The sequence below is a fragment of the Limulus polyphemus genome, unplaced genomic scaffold, assembly GCF_000517525.1.
Source record: "Limulus polyphemus unplaced genomic scaffold, Limulus_polyphemus-2.1.2 Scaffold2233, whole genome shotgun sequence".
Taxonomy (NCBI): Eukaryota; Metazoa; Arthropoda; class Merostomata; order Xiphosura; family Limulidae; genus Limulus; species Limulus polyphemus.
In genome coordinates this window covers 35013-53365 of record NW_013667843.1, presented here as the reverse complement: position 1 = coordinate 53365, position 18353 = coordinate 35013, and the positions used below count along the sequence as shown (strand labels likewise).

The 18353-nt window shown below is 33.0% G+C and overlaps 1 protein-coding gene across 2 annotated transcripts in view; it reads right to left on the bottom strand.

The window, feature by feature from the left end:
- Window positions 1-18353, bottom strand: part of LOC106466353 (phosphatidylinositol 4-phosphate 3-kinase C2 domain-containing subunit alpha-like) — a 46386-nt gene that overhangs the window by 20778 nt on the left and 7255 nt on the right. The gene's annotated exons all lie outside the window — the stretch shown is intronic.

Genomic DNA, 18353 nt, shown 5'->3' with positions numbered 1-18353 from the left:
GCTTTGCGTGAAATTCAAAAACAAATGAACTGTTAAAGTTTATGCAGAAACTAACAGCTTTATATAAAAGGAAAGAAATATTCTGTTAAAAGAGTAATTTTCTTTCTCAGAAACAGACATACTGAGGGTTTGAGTTTGTTGTATTAAAATGATTTTGAATATGGAAATCAGTAAGTCTCGTTATAGCCATAACCAGTGGTGGAAGTAACTACATTTTCTTACCAGTATGGTTGTAGTGTTAACCCCCACCTGCTCACACACACATGCATTTTATACAAATCAATATTGCTAATTTATGTGGATCAAAACTTCATCGTTTGAATGTACATATTTTAATACTGACAGCTACAAAAGTTAAAAATAAAAAGAGTTCATTTTAGTTTGACTTGAAAACATTTTTTAGTTTGGAATAGAATCAGAAATATTACCTAAATCACATGCCTGGGAGAAAAACCTGCAGTGCATTATGTTTTACGACAATGTAATATGTCATTCAAATCAGTCATTAAAAATCATTATAATAGGTCAAAACATAAAATGACCTTGACATAAATTGACCTTTGCTGGTACACCGTACCAAACCATATTATTTTACTTTCACCACTGACCACAGCCAATATAAAATCATGGTGGAAAGTAATGTATCAGAACTACATTTTGACATTACTTGGCATTTTGTACATAGTTTGAAACCTCCAAAAATTAATCAATTTTGAGAAGTGTTATTACACTAAAATCATAAAGATATGTTCCAATTAGGGATTTAGAATTTTCATGACAGGGATATCCCTTGTACTTAATGGCATTGTAAAACAAAGGAATATGGATCAACTTGAGCCAGCAGGGCCATTCAGAAAGAGACCTACAACAAATTGTACTCCATCCATGGTAAGCAAAATGTGGTGTTTTCTAACAGATGAGAATCCAAAAACCCAGTTGTGCAACATAGTCAAGAATGATCTCTGTTAAAGTGACACAAGTCATGTACATAAGTTGCTTCCACAACCTATATATTCAAGCATTGCATATTTCAAGTAGCTGGAGAATGCAATAAGTATTCATGCTATTCTATAAATACCAGTCAAGTCACAAGATGCAACACCTATGGATTTTTGACTGTTGAAATAGGTGCTGAGAAGCCATCTTCCCCATATTTATATAGGTTATGGAAAGCTAGCTGGGAGAAGTGTGTCTTGGACATTGCCGCCTTGCCATGGAGAGTTTACTGCAGGGCTACGTTCGATATGATACATTACCTCCTCTCACATAATAGCTTTCCTCAGTTTGTGCTGCCCTATATATACTCTATTTTTGCTTGCCACCTACCTTCACATGGTTACACATGGTATAGCTGCCCTGTTGCATGCAAATGAGTATGCAACAACCCTCCACCAATAGGCGTGTATGACACCCTTCTAGTGCAGCTGACTCCCTCTATACAATAGAGTATTATCATAACTTCTCAATTTGGCATGTGTGTAATGATGTGTATTTTTTATGCTCATGAACTTTTCAAATTTAGGCATTTATCAGTGGAATTATCTACAAAGACATTGTCTGGTGTGAAACAACACAACTTTGTTCATGCTAGCTTACCATATATATTGGTTTTGGATTTGTCTTTGTCTGTTGAGAGAAGTAATGGCTTTTGTGAGGCAGAAAGTTGAGTCTTTCATGCGGCCTGAGCCTTTTTTTGTCCCTCACATACCTCCGCCTGTTTCTTGTGCGTGACAGAAGACATTTTGTCAGTTTTTACCCACCCATCTTTGACTTGTACCCATATTGTCTTCATTCTAACTTAGACTTTTGTCCTCTTTCCTTTGTTTCCTGAAATGACTAAGCATGAATTCAGGCTGTTTTGCTTTTCTTTGGATCCTAAACTGTGGAGTCTTTTTGTCCAATTTGGTGGTCAGATCCTCTGTCTTTTGTTTGTCTTTCTTAGGTGTAGGTTTTTCCTACTCTCGCCTTACATACATTATTCTTTTCTGTTATTTTTCCATTATTTTTCCTTCCTTAACCTTCTTTCTTTCTCATATTAGATTTTTGATGGATGCTCATTCACATATTTTTTCTACACTGGTGTGTTTATCTTCCTTGGCATTTTAACTTCTTATTTGGTTGATCTTTTGCTAGTGTTGGTTAGGGCATGATTCCCTTGCTACTCAGTTGCTTTTGCTTCCCTTGTATCTCATTTGCCTTCTTCTGGCATCCTTTCATCTGCCTATATGAATTTCCTGGTATGCTTGTATCTCTAGTGTTAGATGTTGGGGCCATGTGCCAATGTTATGCCTTATTCTCACTGGTTTACTATCTCTCTTATGCTTCTTCTTTGTCCTCTATTCTCCTATTTCTCTCTGTCACCACGTCCTATTCCTCTTATTTGTCCTACCACTGGTCCTAGACTTCAGTGCTGTCAGTGGATGCTTGTTCTCTCATTTGGCTCTGTCCCAACAAGCCTTCTACAACTAGCCTTTCCTCCTCCTTTGAGAGATGGCTCGTCTGGGTTGGTTGGTTCATTTTGTAGGAGTCACATCTCACACCCATTTTGTGACCCATTCATTTGAGTGTTTTTTCATTTGTATGTCTGCAGGGCCTAGTTTTCTAGCCTTTATTTGAGGGACATGGAGCAATTGGTTTCCCATGCATGTCTTCTTCCTCCCTCACGTAGTGGGAGGTTTGCTCTCTTCTTGGGACTTGGGCTTCCATGAACTCCTGTATCCTCTTAGGTTGTGCTCATTTGCAATGTCTACAATGGACTTCATATTCTCTGGATCCTTGCTCAGGATCCCATTTTCTCAACCATTCTCCTTCCTTACTGAAAGACTTCACCTGGTAATTTGATACTACTACTCACATTGTGGGTATTCCTTCTCCGCTTGTCCAGGTCTCTTTCTGTTTCCAGATGCGCTTTGACAAGATGGGGGATATGTCTCAACTCTCATGTGAATTCAGGTCATTGGTACCATGATATATTGTCCCTTCAAATCCATAACTTCAAATTTTTGGCAGTGCATCAAATTTATTTTTTATTATTATTTTTTAGGATGCCTTGTAGACATCTCTTGTTGGTACTTACAGTCCACTCTACAGTTGTCTCCTTTATCAACCACCAGGGGGACACTGTCTCACTCTCCTTGTTTCCACACTATCAACCTTCTTTTTGGGATCCATACTATACAAGTATATCTAATAGCTAGTTCTATTCTATGTGCCCTGAGTCTTGTCATGGATCATCTTTCAAGGCCTGCCAAGATATGACCCACAGATTGGTCCTTCATTCCTCTGGTGTTCAAGTTGATGTGCTCTCATCTCGACTCTCTTTTTCTCAGTGTTTTTGCCAGTCTTCTCAACACCCTACTTCCCCTTTTTCTTGGCCCATGTTCTTCTTCCCTCGGATTTGGCTAAGGATGCATTCTGTCAGGACTGAGGCAAATTTTTTTTTTCCTCCATGCCTACCCTCTTACTCATCTTCTCTCTCATGTTTTCCCCTATTTTGGTTACTACATGTTAAGTCCTACTGGTAACTCCTCACTGGCCTACTCAGCCGTGGTTTTCTCTGCTGCACCTTCTTTGTCCTCTTCTCCTCTATCTCCATTATTCTTCCTCCTCCTTCCTCTCCCATGCAGCAGTGTCTTCACCCCGACTTCAAGTGTGAGTTTGGTCTTGCCCCTTGTGGAATTTTTCAGACTCTTTACATGTATCCTTTCTTGTTCAGTTCGTTCTTCCTCCCCCCTCAATCTTGTCAATCCATGACAAAGGTGTATGTTTTCTTACATTCCCATTCTTCTATTCTCCGTTTTACCAAATGTTTACATTGACTGTTCAAAATGAGGCTTATTGTTTTCGACGATGGCTGGGTACTAAGCAGCTCTACCTAATACTTTTAGGTTTTCTTATTATCATCATGTGTTCTCTTCTTTTTTCTTTTCTTTGCTTTTTTGTTAGTTTTGCCACCTTTGTCCTCCTCTTCTTGTAGTCCTTTCTGATTTGGACCTGAATACTGTTCTCCACACCCTTACCTTTCCTCTCTTTGACCCTTCAATCTTTGTTCCTTGTACCATCTTTTACTTAGGTCCTACTTACTTTTTGCCTGTGGTCATAGGAGATATGATGTGTATGCCATTGCGGCTTCCCTTATTTTTTTTATTTCCATTTCTTAATATTATTGTTATTTTGTTCTGAATTATTTTCTCTGTCTCACCCACATGGGTCGTTGTTCTTTGGCCTGCTCTGCTCCTTTTCGTGGTTCATGTTCCTATCTATTTATTTTTGGAATTCCTCATCTTGCCAAGATATTTCTCCAATTGCTCTCAAGGGATGGCTACCACTCTTCATCCATTCAACCTATGCTTCATTGGATGTAGATTCACATTGACTCCTTCAAGTCTCCTCACCAAATATGACACCTTATTCTGTCTCTTGGAGGGGTTTGTGCAAACTGGTGTGTGGACTACCCACTTACTTTCATAGCACAATTTCCTTCACTTTGTCCTGTCACCATTCTACATACCCCTTACTGGCTGTGACTTTGTAAGTTCTCATTTTATATATATCTTACCTTAACAATGACCTATTTCTACATCTTTGTGACCCTATAATTAGAGTATCCTGCTCCATGGGTTCTCTATGGATGCTTTTGGAAGAGTGCTCATCAAGGTAGCTTTTGCACCAGTCCCTCCACTGTTTCAATGTGGGCTTCCACCTATTAGATATTGGAAATTAACATTTTCCTACACTGAAAAAGTATTTCTAATAGATACCTCTCCTCACACTTCCCACCCATCCTCTCCACTTCTGGTGCTTCTTTTTGTGTAATTTTAAAGTGATGATAAAACTCTACAGTATAGATGGGATCAGCTGCTCTAGGGGTGTGTGTTTCACTCCTGTTGGTGGAGTGTTGTCACATGCTCATTTGCATGCTACAGTGCAGCTATAACAAGTATAAACACATGAAAGTGGGAGCATCAAGGCTAGTGGTGAGCAAAAATTGAGCTGATAGGGGGCAACATTAATTGAGGAAAGCTATTATGTGAGAGGAAGTAATTATATATCAGAAATACATTTCCAATGTAAGAAAATATTAACTTTCAAGATGCATGTCATCAGACAGAGCATTATCAGACATGGTAACATGGATTGTACAAAGTGGTGAGGCTCGTAAATTGTTTTAATATAAGATATCCAACCTCTGTAAATTATTCTTAAAATATGCTTTTTCTTTAATTATAAAGCAGGCTAAGTACTGAATACTCTTTGAAAATTATAAGTTTCAAAGTAAAAAAAACAAAAAACCTTTGATATGTTATAAAGCAATTATGTTTTTTCTTCCCATATCATAGAAGTTTTACATTTTTAAGACCTAATATTTTCCTATCACTCTTGGGTTGTAAATGTTTTAACTCTTAACTCTGGGACACTTCCAAAGTTTAATCTCTCAGTTGTAAATCTTTTAACTCTGGTTGTTCATCAATCATAATACAGCTAATTACTCTGAGTACAGATACTCTATTAACATACTTGGTTTAACTCACTTTTTACGATCCAAGTTCTTAGCTAACTGTTAAGTAACACCACTCAGAATTTCTTATCTAGCAGAACCTGTTTTCAACCAAATTTACAGCCAGTCATAGTATTAGTAAAACTATTTCTCCCAAAGAAACTGTTTACATACCACATTTATGATGGTTATAGTGTAAGTAGTAAAGTCAGTTTTTTTTATAATTTTAGGTTTCAAAATAATTTGAATCAAGTAGTGATTAGCATGCCTATATATATTTGTGAATCTGAAAGTGAAAGTGTGCTCTGCACATTGTGGCCATGGGTGCACTATAACAGTGAGGACAAATCCTACTATTTGGTTAGACAAGTAGTCCAAGGGTTGACAGTGGATGCTATTAACAAATTGTCTTCCACCTGATATCTTAGTTAAAATTAGGGATGACTTTGCACAATTAGCCTTTTGCATAGGTTTGTGCAAAACTTCTGAAAATTACTGAATCATGTAGTTTTTGTTAATAAAGTACTGGTTTATGCATTGAAACTTTTTTTTTCAGTTTATTTGGAAGACTGTTCCTTGAAGTTCCATTGTTCACTGAAAATGCAGTTATTTTGTTAAGAAAATTTTGCCAGGAAGAGGTAACAATTTGTGATTTTGTAAACTTTTTATTGTAAAAAATCCAAAAGTCTCTTTAATAGATATAATAATATTATATATTATTTCAAAATAAAATTAAACATTTTTTGTATGAAATATTTTACATGATTCTGTTTTTTTAACGTTTTATGTACTATATCAGTTTATTGGACCATTGCCCATGTCAGTGAAGCTATTCATAATAATGTTTACTAAATGAAATTTGTCAATCTCGTAGTAAACGTTAAAAGTCTCTTGAACAGTGAAAACTTGATTTTTAATAAAGTATTTCTACTAAAAATCTGTCTATGAATTTCCAAAGACTTTATTGAATTAGTCTGAGTGAAAGGTGATTTTCATGTCAAATACAATAACATTTCAGCTCCTTATATTACACATATATATAGTAGTATTATTACTATTTCCTCGTTAATGTTTAAATTTTAGTTATTTTTGTTAAAAACTATACATAAAAAAGCAATGGTTTCTCTTACTTACAATGTTTATGAAATTAATTTACACTCTCGAGTGAATGACAAACCAGTCTATAGTCAAAGTCACTAGTCGTTTAAGCCTCATGCTGTGCTAAACTTCATCGAGCATCGAGTCTCATAAAAAAATGATGTCCACAAAATAATCTGTGTAGATTTCAATATGCATTTTAGTACACAAAAAACATCATTCACTAGAATAAAATGTTCTAAAACAATTATATTTTATCCAGCATTCTAAGTAAGTAAGGAGAAGTTTGTCTTCCGTTATATTAAAAGCAGTAAATCACACTGGAGCCCATTGTGGGCATTAGCTTTTTACTGAAAACCTCTGCATCATATGAATAGCACATGATCTTGCAGTCTTGGTGTATGTAACCCTCATTTTTGTCACTTATTTGGTTATCCAAAAAATGTGTATTTTGCTATAAAATATGCGTTTTAAGGCATAAAAACATCAGTAACTAGAAAAGAATGTTCCAAAACTAATGTAATTTACCTGGCTTTTTAATTAAGCTATAAATAAGTTAAAAAATGTTGTTACCACTTGGATCAACAACTTTTCAAAATAATGTTTTATAGAGAGGAAAATCTTCTTTTTCTGTTTGTTATAAACATGTTCATCAGACATGTAAAGTTGATTAGATATCAAGCTTCAAAGACAGAGAGAGATGGGAAGCTCTTCTCTGGTGAGTTTAACGAATTTATTGATATCTCAGCAATCAAGAAGATAGGACGTAGAGTATTATGTAGAGTTTACTTATAATTGGTTAGAAATTGTAAAAGGCTATTACTGAAGTTATAAAAAATCTGGAGAATTCAGAGTGTAGATGTGTCATATGACACAGAGAAATGAAGATACACAATTTTTTTAATATTTTATTTGGAAAGTAAGAAATTAAAACTTAGATATTATAAAAATTATGATTATAAACTATGTTTTGATGCAAAGTTTAATATAATTTTGTATGTATACACTATAAATTTCATAACATGCATGAAAGGGCCGTTTTCATATTTAGAGGTTTAATATTATATAAATCCTTATTTTATAAAAACAACTACCTTATGCTTAACTAGAGCACATGGGTATAAAAATTACATAATAAAACAAAGAAGTAGGACAGACATCTCTAAATACTATATGTGGTTGTATTTGTAACATTTTAAAAAAAAGGTTCTAGTTTTCCTGTTTTTAAATTACCTTGATGTCAATACTAGCTCAATGAGTTTTGATCTAGTATTTTTTTTATTAGGCAACAGTTTCTGTAGGAATGGCAACTTTGAAGTCTCTTGTGGAGAGGAGGCCACCCAGACACCAGATGTTCTTAAAAGTCCTTCTTGATCTAACCCTGAATGAACGTGCTGAAGTTCGCAACCAAGCAGTCAAAACAGCCAAACTTCTACATGAACGGGGAGAATTAAGATTTATTATTGAAGTAAGTAACGAGGAAACTTGTGTAGTCTTTATGCTTCATCCTCTTATTGGTTCTATTTTTGTGTTCCCTAAAAAGAAGTTTGGTAGTTTTTTTTCTTGTGTCTGGTTGTGTATGGGCATTTAAACAATTGATTTTTTGTAGGTTTGTATTTCTGAAACTGTGAAAACCAGTAAAGCATAATTTGGGTTGTACTTCTTTTTTTAGTATCTGTTGAAAATAATATATGAAAAAACAATGACATTTATTAATATTTCATGTCTTCTTAACTGCTCTTCAGTAATTGTAACAACTTTATATAGTGTTGCACATCATCCTGTGATATTAAAATGTTCTTAAAAAGGTTAAAAACTTACATCCAGAAAGATTATGAACCAGACATATAGCTTAGGCAACTAAGGTACTTTAGTTTTCCAGGGAATTTACTCAGTAAATGGCATTATGTTCAAATGCTGAATTTAAAGCTAAGCTCTCTATTGTTTGTCATTTTTCACAATTCTCCTCTGTAAGCAAAGTAGTGCTTGGGTATTAGTTTAAACTCTCTATGATTTGTCCATTTTTACACATTCCTGCTGTAAGCACAGTAATATGTAGGTATTAGTTACTACTCCAATTATTAAATACACACTAGAGCACATCTTACTTTCTGGACAATAAATTAGAAAAGCATTACGGGTCTTATATTTCCAGTTGATGGGGTAACAGTTGACAAAATGACAACACTAAATATATATTTTAATCAATTCATCCTTGAATGTTATCATTTGTGATGTTTGTGTGTAAGGAAATGAGATTGTTAGAATTATGTTTGCAATTCAAGAATTAAATATTAGAGAGTATTTCAAGGTGTGTAAGGTAAGTGAATAATGTAAATTTTAATATGTACATGTATGAACATATCTACATTTATTTTCAGGGGTTTGCCTTAGACAGTCTTAAGTGTCTACTTGAGCCTTGTCCACCTGTAAGAATCTTTTCAGATTCACAAAGGAAAGGTAAGGTTTTATTCGTCTATAGTTTCTTTATGATAATGTGCGTTCTTCTCTGACATGAAGGAAAGCATTAAAAACGTATTGCCACTGACCTAAGATGTTGAATCAAAATGTTTTAAATTTGCTACTTTTTTTTGATGATTAACTTTTTAACTTTCGAAACGTTCAGGTTGAGCATGAACTATTAGAACATTAAAATAATTTGTATAACTTAGGTAAAATTATATAGTTGTATTCAAGTGCATATAACCCTTTCCAAACTGTAGAGGTGTTAATGATTTATCCCCCGATTCTTCATACTTACAGTGGAAATGCTGAACCACATTGCATGAAACTTAGTAAAAAATTCCTTAATAGTACTTAGTTTTAGTTCGGAAAATTAATATTATAAGATTCAGTATTCCTACACATTTTAATTTGTGAAATTTTGAAAATTTTAGTATGAAACACTGTTTTTGTCTTAGAGTTTTGCTGTTTTCTTTGATCAGAAAGTATTATTTGACTATATATAGTCAATTTCAGCTTGATTGATATTAGATAACATAGTTCTTTTGATCCTTTTGTCTTGTTGATTGCAGTAGCTACAACTTACAACAATAAATTATAAAAAACTTGGTAAAAACTGACAGATATATTGGTGACATAGAACTTCACCTTTTGAAATGGAATCACTGTTCCTTTTATCAGACTAAATATCATAATCATGTCTAACAATATTCGTGGTCAAAATCTATTTATAACTTATAAATATAAAGATCTGTTATTTATATGCATTGTTCAAATACAGTAATGTTTGATAAATAATGATTTGAGTCATCGAAATATTTGTCCGTCGCCTATGGTATTTGGTAATCCAACTAAACTGACTTGATATCTTGTTCTAGAAGAAAATTTCTGTAACCTTCAACAGATATTGTTTAAGCTGAAAACATTTTCAGGAATAAATGAGCATCTAAAGAAACTATAAAGAAATTCCCTGATTTGTGGTTTGTTCTTAAGTCTTCTAAGCTTCCAATTAAATCAATTTGTTCACTCCCTACAGGTGCTTCAGTATATCAAGAAACCATAAATTACTGCTCAGATCACTTTATTTGCCCTATATTGAAGTAAATATTTAAAAATTTTCTCTATGTAATTAATCATTGGTTATAGCTATTTACCAAGCTGAGCATTATTAGTAATTGTTCCTACCACATGGTGTGACATTATAGGAGAGCATACCTGTGCTCGCTACCTCTTCAATGGAGCGCCAATATCACAAACACTACAGCAAGAAAAACACAGTGGTGCCATTGTTGTCACTACATATTTATAAATATAGGAATGCTATTGCTACCACTACTTTTGAAACTGATATTTTTCATGATAATTTTTTTTTGTCAGTGGGATGATATAAGACTGAAAAATGCAAAGTTATTGGTACAGTAACACAATACAGACTTCTCACAACAGCTTATCCATATTTGTGAATGAGAGGAAAGTAGCTAATAACCATACAGCCTTCAATACATTCAGTAATAGTATTTAAAGAATACAACTTCACAGAATAAGTGAATATGATGACAGTGATAATAATAATTGAGCTAATAAATTCACAGCAACAACCGCAATGTAAATATAATTGTACACAGTATATTATGCAAAATACAATATACAAAATTATACAATACTAATATATGTTATAATAAATATTTGAAAATATATATTATTTATTATTTCATTAATAATGTATAATATTATGATATATATATATATATATTAATAAATCATGATTTGTTATAATATAAATGTCTGGGATTTTCTTAACTAATTATCTGATATGAAATATAAACGAGCTGGTTCATATGAATATCTTGTATTATCAGTTGAAACATGTTAACCAAGAAATGTTTCTATTAGAGTTGTCCAGCTCAGGAATTTATTATAATATTTAACAGTACTTCTAAACTACGTTTTTACATTAAAATATGTTAATAAACCTTCTAAATTAATACTAAATTAAACTGAACATATAAACAGTAAATATTAAATATAACAATATTATAAACAAATACAAAGAACACTTTTATATATTATGTAGTATTAAATCAAGGATAGCCAAGAAGCCATTGCTACAGATCAAATCAGCTGAATATGTCAGGTAGCATAGGCAAGCCTAATTAAGTCCAAAACTATATATATATATATATATAATATTATATAATAATTATGTACAATATACAAATGATTATAATTTATATTTTCTATTAAAAATGTAGCAATTTGCATAGATGAAAAATGGAGTAATGCTATTTGCCAATGCTATGAATTTTCAAATGTAGTGTCAATCCACTAATAGCTCCTAGAAACATAGCAGCACTATGCATAGCTCTGTTGACAGCAAAGAATACTTCAAGTATGTAAAACGTAAGCAAAATGTTAAAATGGATGTTGGCCCATTATAGGACAATGATTGCAAGATTTATTATTCAAAATAATACAACAGCTGAGTATTCAAATCTTCTCTTTTATCTTATATAGGAATAATGTAATCCATTAAAGTCAAGTAGAAAAATGAGATTGTGTAAAAATAGATAAAGCATCACAACCAACCAATCACTATTTCTCAACCTTGGTTGTCATGGTGTTATATAATTGCTTCTATCTCAGCTTTGAGAAGTCACAGGACACAGATCTAAACATATCGTGAAAGCTCTTATTTTCCATTCTTTTCAAATACAAAAGTCAAAAACACTTTTATTATACAGGGATTTGATATGAAAATGAAATGATAAAAGCTGAGCTTGCCAGTATGTAGTTATAAGAAAAAGCACCTGTGAACAGCTTCTGCTGGAATTACAGTATTGATTTTTTGTTAAAGTTTGAGAAAAGCATTCTATATCATTTTGTACTTCATATGAGCCACAATTGTGAGGTGCAATAAGAAGAAAATGTTTTCCATTAAACAATATGAGGTAGGTTTAGTTAAGTCATTTTACATGACTGTATCAAGTTGTTTCATTAGCAAGGCTGCTGTGATAGTCCTTGTTTGCATGTCAACTTGTCCTAATGGGCACAGAAAATAAATTTCAAAATGTAAATAAATATAAAACAAATTATAAACTTATTACATGTATTAAATAAAATCTTGTGACTAACAACTGAAAAACGTCAGCTTGTTTACGATTTTGGTATGGTAAAAAGTTACTTTTTATTGTACATGAGACTGCAAACAGACCGCTGTTACACCAGAGAACAGTAAAATATATATGTAAGAATTTTAAATTATTAGCTTTCATTTTATTTTTATATTATTTCTTTCATTAGCAAGACTGCTGTGATAGTCCTTGTTTGCATGTCAACTTGTTCTAATGGGCACAGAAAATAAATTTCAAAATGTAAATAAATATAAAACAGATTATAAACTTATTACATGTATTAAATAAAATGTTGTGACTAACAACTGAAAAACGTCAGCTTGTTTACGATTTTGGTATGGTAAAAAGTTACTTTTTATTGTACATGAGACTGCAAACAGACCGCTGTTACACCAGAGAACAGTAAAATATATATGTAAGAATTTTAAATTATTTTAAAGAAAAACATTAAAATGAAAGAAATCTTTCCAAAATTCAAAAGCTTCAAATTCATACAAATATCACATATAGAAATAAGGTATTCTATTTGTAGAAGTTAAAAGATCTGTAGAAAGTAAAAGTTTTAAGCTAATTCATTCAATAGTTTTTTGCAATGCAATAAACCATACCAAACAACAGAAAGAGAAGATTCTAATTTACTGAATGCTATGAGACAAGGATCATTCAGATCACAGGTTTTAAAAAATTCATCTTTAGTTTTATTGTCTGCATTCATTGGAGCTCAGCTCAACCAGCAACCAAAGTTATTTCAACATACTTAGAGCTTAGTTAGAAAGCTAGTTAAATTATGGTAGTTTTAGAACATTCTCTTATTAGTGCATAGCAATATTTTGTATTATAAATAAACTATCTGAATTTTAAAAAATAATTGTGAGACAACACTATTGTTACAAAAACACAGGCCAAGTGTCAAGGACTTATTTCTTGAGTACAAAAAAAAAGTGAAAAATTATAAACATAAATGCTAAATTTCCTGTCTTTATGCATATATTTCATTTATTTTTAGTAAAATAAAATGTAAAACTCACAAACTAATTAGGATATATAAGAAAACTTAAACATAATAAAGAAATTACTTCTAATAGCACACACACGTACATGTTGTGAGGCTTGATTGTGTAATTCAATGTAAGTGTTAGTAATCTGATCCTTTGTTTACAAAAAACTGTCCTGTGTAATAAATAGCTTTTGCCATACTGGTAGAGTCTAAGTGCAATTGTAAAGAAATAAAACTATATGAAAATTCTATTAGTTTTGGCTGCAACAATAGTATTTAAATGTTTTTTACAATGTTCAGACATTCTATAAAGAAAAAAAGAGTAACTTAGATTAATTTCATATTTTTTTGTTACAAGATTGGTCAAATTAAACACACCTGTATATATATAACTGATGTCTAGGAAGATAAAATAACAGACAAAATTCAGAAATTGAGGAAGTTTTAGAGATTATGTAAAAGAACATAAAAAATATTTTTATGCTTGATATGAAAATCACTTTGCACTCTGACTGACTAAGCAAAAGCTTTGCAAGATCAGAGAAATCTTTAATAGAAATTCTTTATTGAAAAATCTGATGTTTTGTGTACAACAGACTTGTAATTTTTACTAAATACTTGCCAAATGTACTATGTTTACTACATTCAAAACTATAGTATGGATAGTTTACTGATAGTTACAAGGTCCATCAAATAAATGAGCCCATTCATGGAAAATTAAGAAAAATGTGGAGGAGGAAAAAACCTTATTAAGGTTATTTTTAACACAAATAAGATATCTTACCTTTATATGCAATATGTGTTTTAACTTGCAGCACTAAAGTTTCAAAACTATTTCACAGTGATATGTTTTTAAGAAACAATTAAAAATGCTTACCTTTCTTGTTGATTTTTATTACTGATTTTATGTTTTCTTATATTCTTTGAATACATCCCATAAAGTTTTATCTTGTAAAACTGTAAATTTTATCTATATTTTCTTTCGAAAAACATATCATGCAGTTTTAGTATGTCTATGATCATTGGCATACAATACAATTAATATATATATATATATATCTTTTTTTATCATACCAAAATTACAAGTAATTTTTCAAAATTGTTATTCAGAAGGTTTCACGTAATCTATAAAGTTTTAAGCCCATTTTATATTCATTTATGTATGTATGTATATATATATATATAAATATATGCATGTATGTAAAAACACTATTTCAATAGTTAAGTAAATATTAACACCAAAAGAAATGACTGCATTAGAAAAATCAACAAACCCAAATCTGAGATGAAAAAATAAAAATTTTAATTATGAAATCCGGACATAACAACTAAAACAAAAAGGTGCATAAATTAAAAAGATTACCATGACACAAGTTATAATGAGGGATACAAGTTGTGCCTTGCCTTTTTGGGGGTGACTGCATAAGTCAAACTCAAACCGCAGTGAGGATACACTACCAGTCTTAACCTCCCTTCACTATTCTTACAAGTTAAAGAAAGAAGAATAAAGATAAAATAAGTAAGGAAAATAAGAAAATAAGTTAGGGAGAGCAAGATGTGGGTGCTTAAGCCCACAATGTCTTGCATCTATATCACCCTTCACTGCCTGCTGACAGTTGTAATTTTTCCCTCCAGGTGGGATGCAGCTAACTTGGTATGAAAGAATAAATTATATATTTTAGGAAATTGTATAATTAGCTTATAAATCTACAGATTTAATGTACTGGCAAATCTTACTTGAATATAAATTAGAAAAAAAAAAGGAAATTCTTTTTCTAATAATATACCCAAATATATATCATTAGTAGGATGAGAAACAAATGTACTTTTCAAGGATTGGTAACAGAAAAGTTTAATTACTAAGAAGAATCTTAATTTCAGTTTTAATTTTAAAGTTAACATTTTCCTAACCTGAAAATGTATTTGTGATGGATATACATCTTTGTATACAGATAGCTAGTTTCCTCTGGAAGTCACGCATATCTGCCTGAGAGATTTGCATGCCATCAGCCTTGTGAACTTCACGTGTTCACATGAATTTGCACTACAACATGATGATGAGTCATGCAGCAAAACCCTCCACCAACAGGAGTGCAACATACTTCCTTGTGCAAATCCTCCCTTTACATTCTAATATGAGAATCCTCATTCTTTGACAAGGCAATAAAGAAATGAACACCAGGAAAGTGAGGAGGATGGGTGGGAACACATACAGGTTAACTTCTGAAATGAATGTTCACCTCCATATAAAGATAGTTATAATCCCACATTGAAATGGTGGAGGGACCAGTGCAAAGATTACACAGATGAGCTCCCTTCTGAAAGCATCTAAAGGAAGCCCATGGGGTGTGACATCTGATGGCAGGAGATCCATAGGGGCACACCCGTGGGAGACCGCATCTTGTCTCATCCAGGGTATACTCTTCACCCATGTTGCAAGGATGGGCAGAATAGCTACATGACCAAGTACTTGCACACAAGCCATCAGATGCCCAATATGTGTAGCAAAATTAGGGCTCGTTCACATCATACCTTGTGTGCTCATCTCCTCTACCATCAGACCCAATGGCATCATGGACCCAACCACACATTGGACAATGGTTGTCACATCTTCTACATACAAAGGACTTCCAAAATTGTTGGCAATTTGATCGGTGTGACTGATATTTTCACCCCCATCAGTTCAAGAAGACTTCACATTGAATTGTGAATTCATGGTTATGTTTAAACACAATCAAAATAATTTCAGAACAAACTTCTTTGTTTGGTCTCAGCAAACACTAGCATGTCTTGACACAACTCTGCTGAGGAAAAGAATGAGGAATTTCATGCACAAAAGTAGAGGTAGGTTTGTGTAAGGAGGTGTGTCACACTCCTAATAGTGGAGGGTTTTGCTGCATGGTTCATCAACATATAGCAGCATAAAATTCATATGAACACGTGATTGTAGATGAGAGTTTTACAAGGCTGATGGCGTGCAAATCTCTCAGGCAGATATGCGCAACATCCAGAGGAAAGTTAACATTTTCTTATACTGAAAAGGTATTGCTGATAGGTACTTACCCCTCACACCCAAAGCTATCTCAATCCTGGACTGCCCTCTAAGCATTACTAAAATTTTTGCTAACAGTGCACCACTCTTTTATACCCCATCACTTTCGTGCCATTTCAGAACATGTGACTACTCTCCACCAATCATATTAGCACAGTTAGTTCCCTCTACTATTCTAGAGTAATCCTCACTTTCCAGAATTGACAGGTACAAACCAGAAACACTGGCATATCAGTGGGGAGGAAGGGTGGGGGGAGGTAAGTAACTACCAGGAATATGCATCAATATCCAATAAAGCAGAAAGCAACCATACTAAAAGAACAGGTGTGCAAGAATATGGGTAAAAAACATCCAGGGGAAGGGCCTTGGGGTATATCGGACTATGCCAATTGAGGTCCAATCAGGCACAAAACATACAGTGGAAGCACCTTGCATAAGAAATTTTTGACCAACAAGTGCAGTCTGCCCGGGCAAACACATCCAGGAGAAGCACTCTGGATACTGAATAATATTGTATAATTCATTGTTTAGTACTGTAATGATTATAACAATTCTAGTCCTAATCTCATCAAGTGGGATACATGGGCTAGAAAACTTTTGGTTTTCAAAACCCACTCAGAAGGAAACCTCCACAGTCCACCATTCCAGGGACTGGGAACTGGAAAGGACTCCCGTGCTCAACTAGAAGGGGAGGATTACCTATTGGGAAGTCCAGAAGAATGACACATTGGAGACAGTGTAATGGGTTCGGCGATTTCATATTGGGAAAAGCAGATAGACTCCAATTGTAGGAATCACAGGTCAGTAGTGATGGGTAGAAATCCCCATCTGCTTTACTCAGGTGGTTCATGAGTGATGTTCCTTTATAAATGAACAAGTAACTGGTAGTAAAAAAAATATAGATATACATACCACCTGAGAAGCTGCTGGTGGTCTTACATAAACACTCCATCTCAACAGCATGTATGACAGAATTATTCGAGGAACAACAATTAGACGGTTAAGTGGGCACCATCAACATCTGATCAACAGCCCCTTTTTGTAGTAGGTCTTGAACAGACTATGTAAGACGCCTGGAAGAAGTACAATCCCAAGGAGGAGAGAAGGAGATATGTGAAGTGGATGTATAAAACCATTAAAGGAACTTAGAAGATAAAACACACGTAAATATTGAACTTATAAGTCTACACAAAGAACTGATAAGACAAATGACACGAAAGTAAAACCTATGCTGAAGAACATAAGAATAAAAAGGTATCCAGCTAACAATAACAAATTTTGACTCAAATCTACTCCACAATTAGATGTGACTAGTAATAAAGAAAGAGGAACTTACAAACTAAATAAAATAAACAGTGAAAGAAGTATAAATAACAAACCAACACACCCATAAAATTGGCCAAAGTTACAATTACCCAAATAGTAACTGTTGTAAAAAACCCATACATATACCGAAAATTAAACAAAAACAAATTAATAATCAAATTCTAAATGCAAGTTTAAACCAAAGTAACTTAGACGGTAAAAATATTATAAAAATCTAACTTACCAAATACTGAGCAGAGAAGACAGGAAAGACCTAAATTATTAAATGTGGAAATTAGGTCAATTCACACAAGCTCACATAAACTCGCTAAAGATGGGTATACCTACTTGGAATGAGGAATACACGCTGAAAAACTTACCATGCATTTTGATGCATGATTCATCATCATGAAGTAGTGCAAATTCATATGAACACATGTGAATTTAGGTGGGAGTTTCACAAGGTTGGTGGCATGCAAATATTTCAGGCAGATATGCATGACTTCAAGAGGAAAATATCTGTGTAAGAAGGTGAGTATTCATTTGAAAATTGTTTATTCTTCTTATGAACAAATAGTAATGGCAGCTGTAAATGAAAAAGGATGTAAAGCACTAGACATGTGATAAGTGCAACAGGATTAACAGACATTCTGGAACATATGTTTTCTAAGAAATACTTTATATATATATATATATATATATATATATATATATAATATATCATAGACAGTATACTATATAGTGGATATATATATGTATTATTCGTACCTCCTATTATTCTGTAAGACGCCTATTCTTGTTACCTACCTT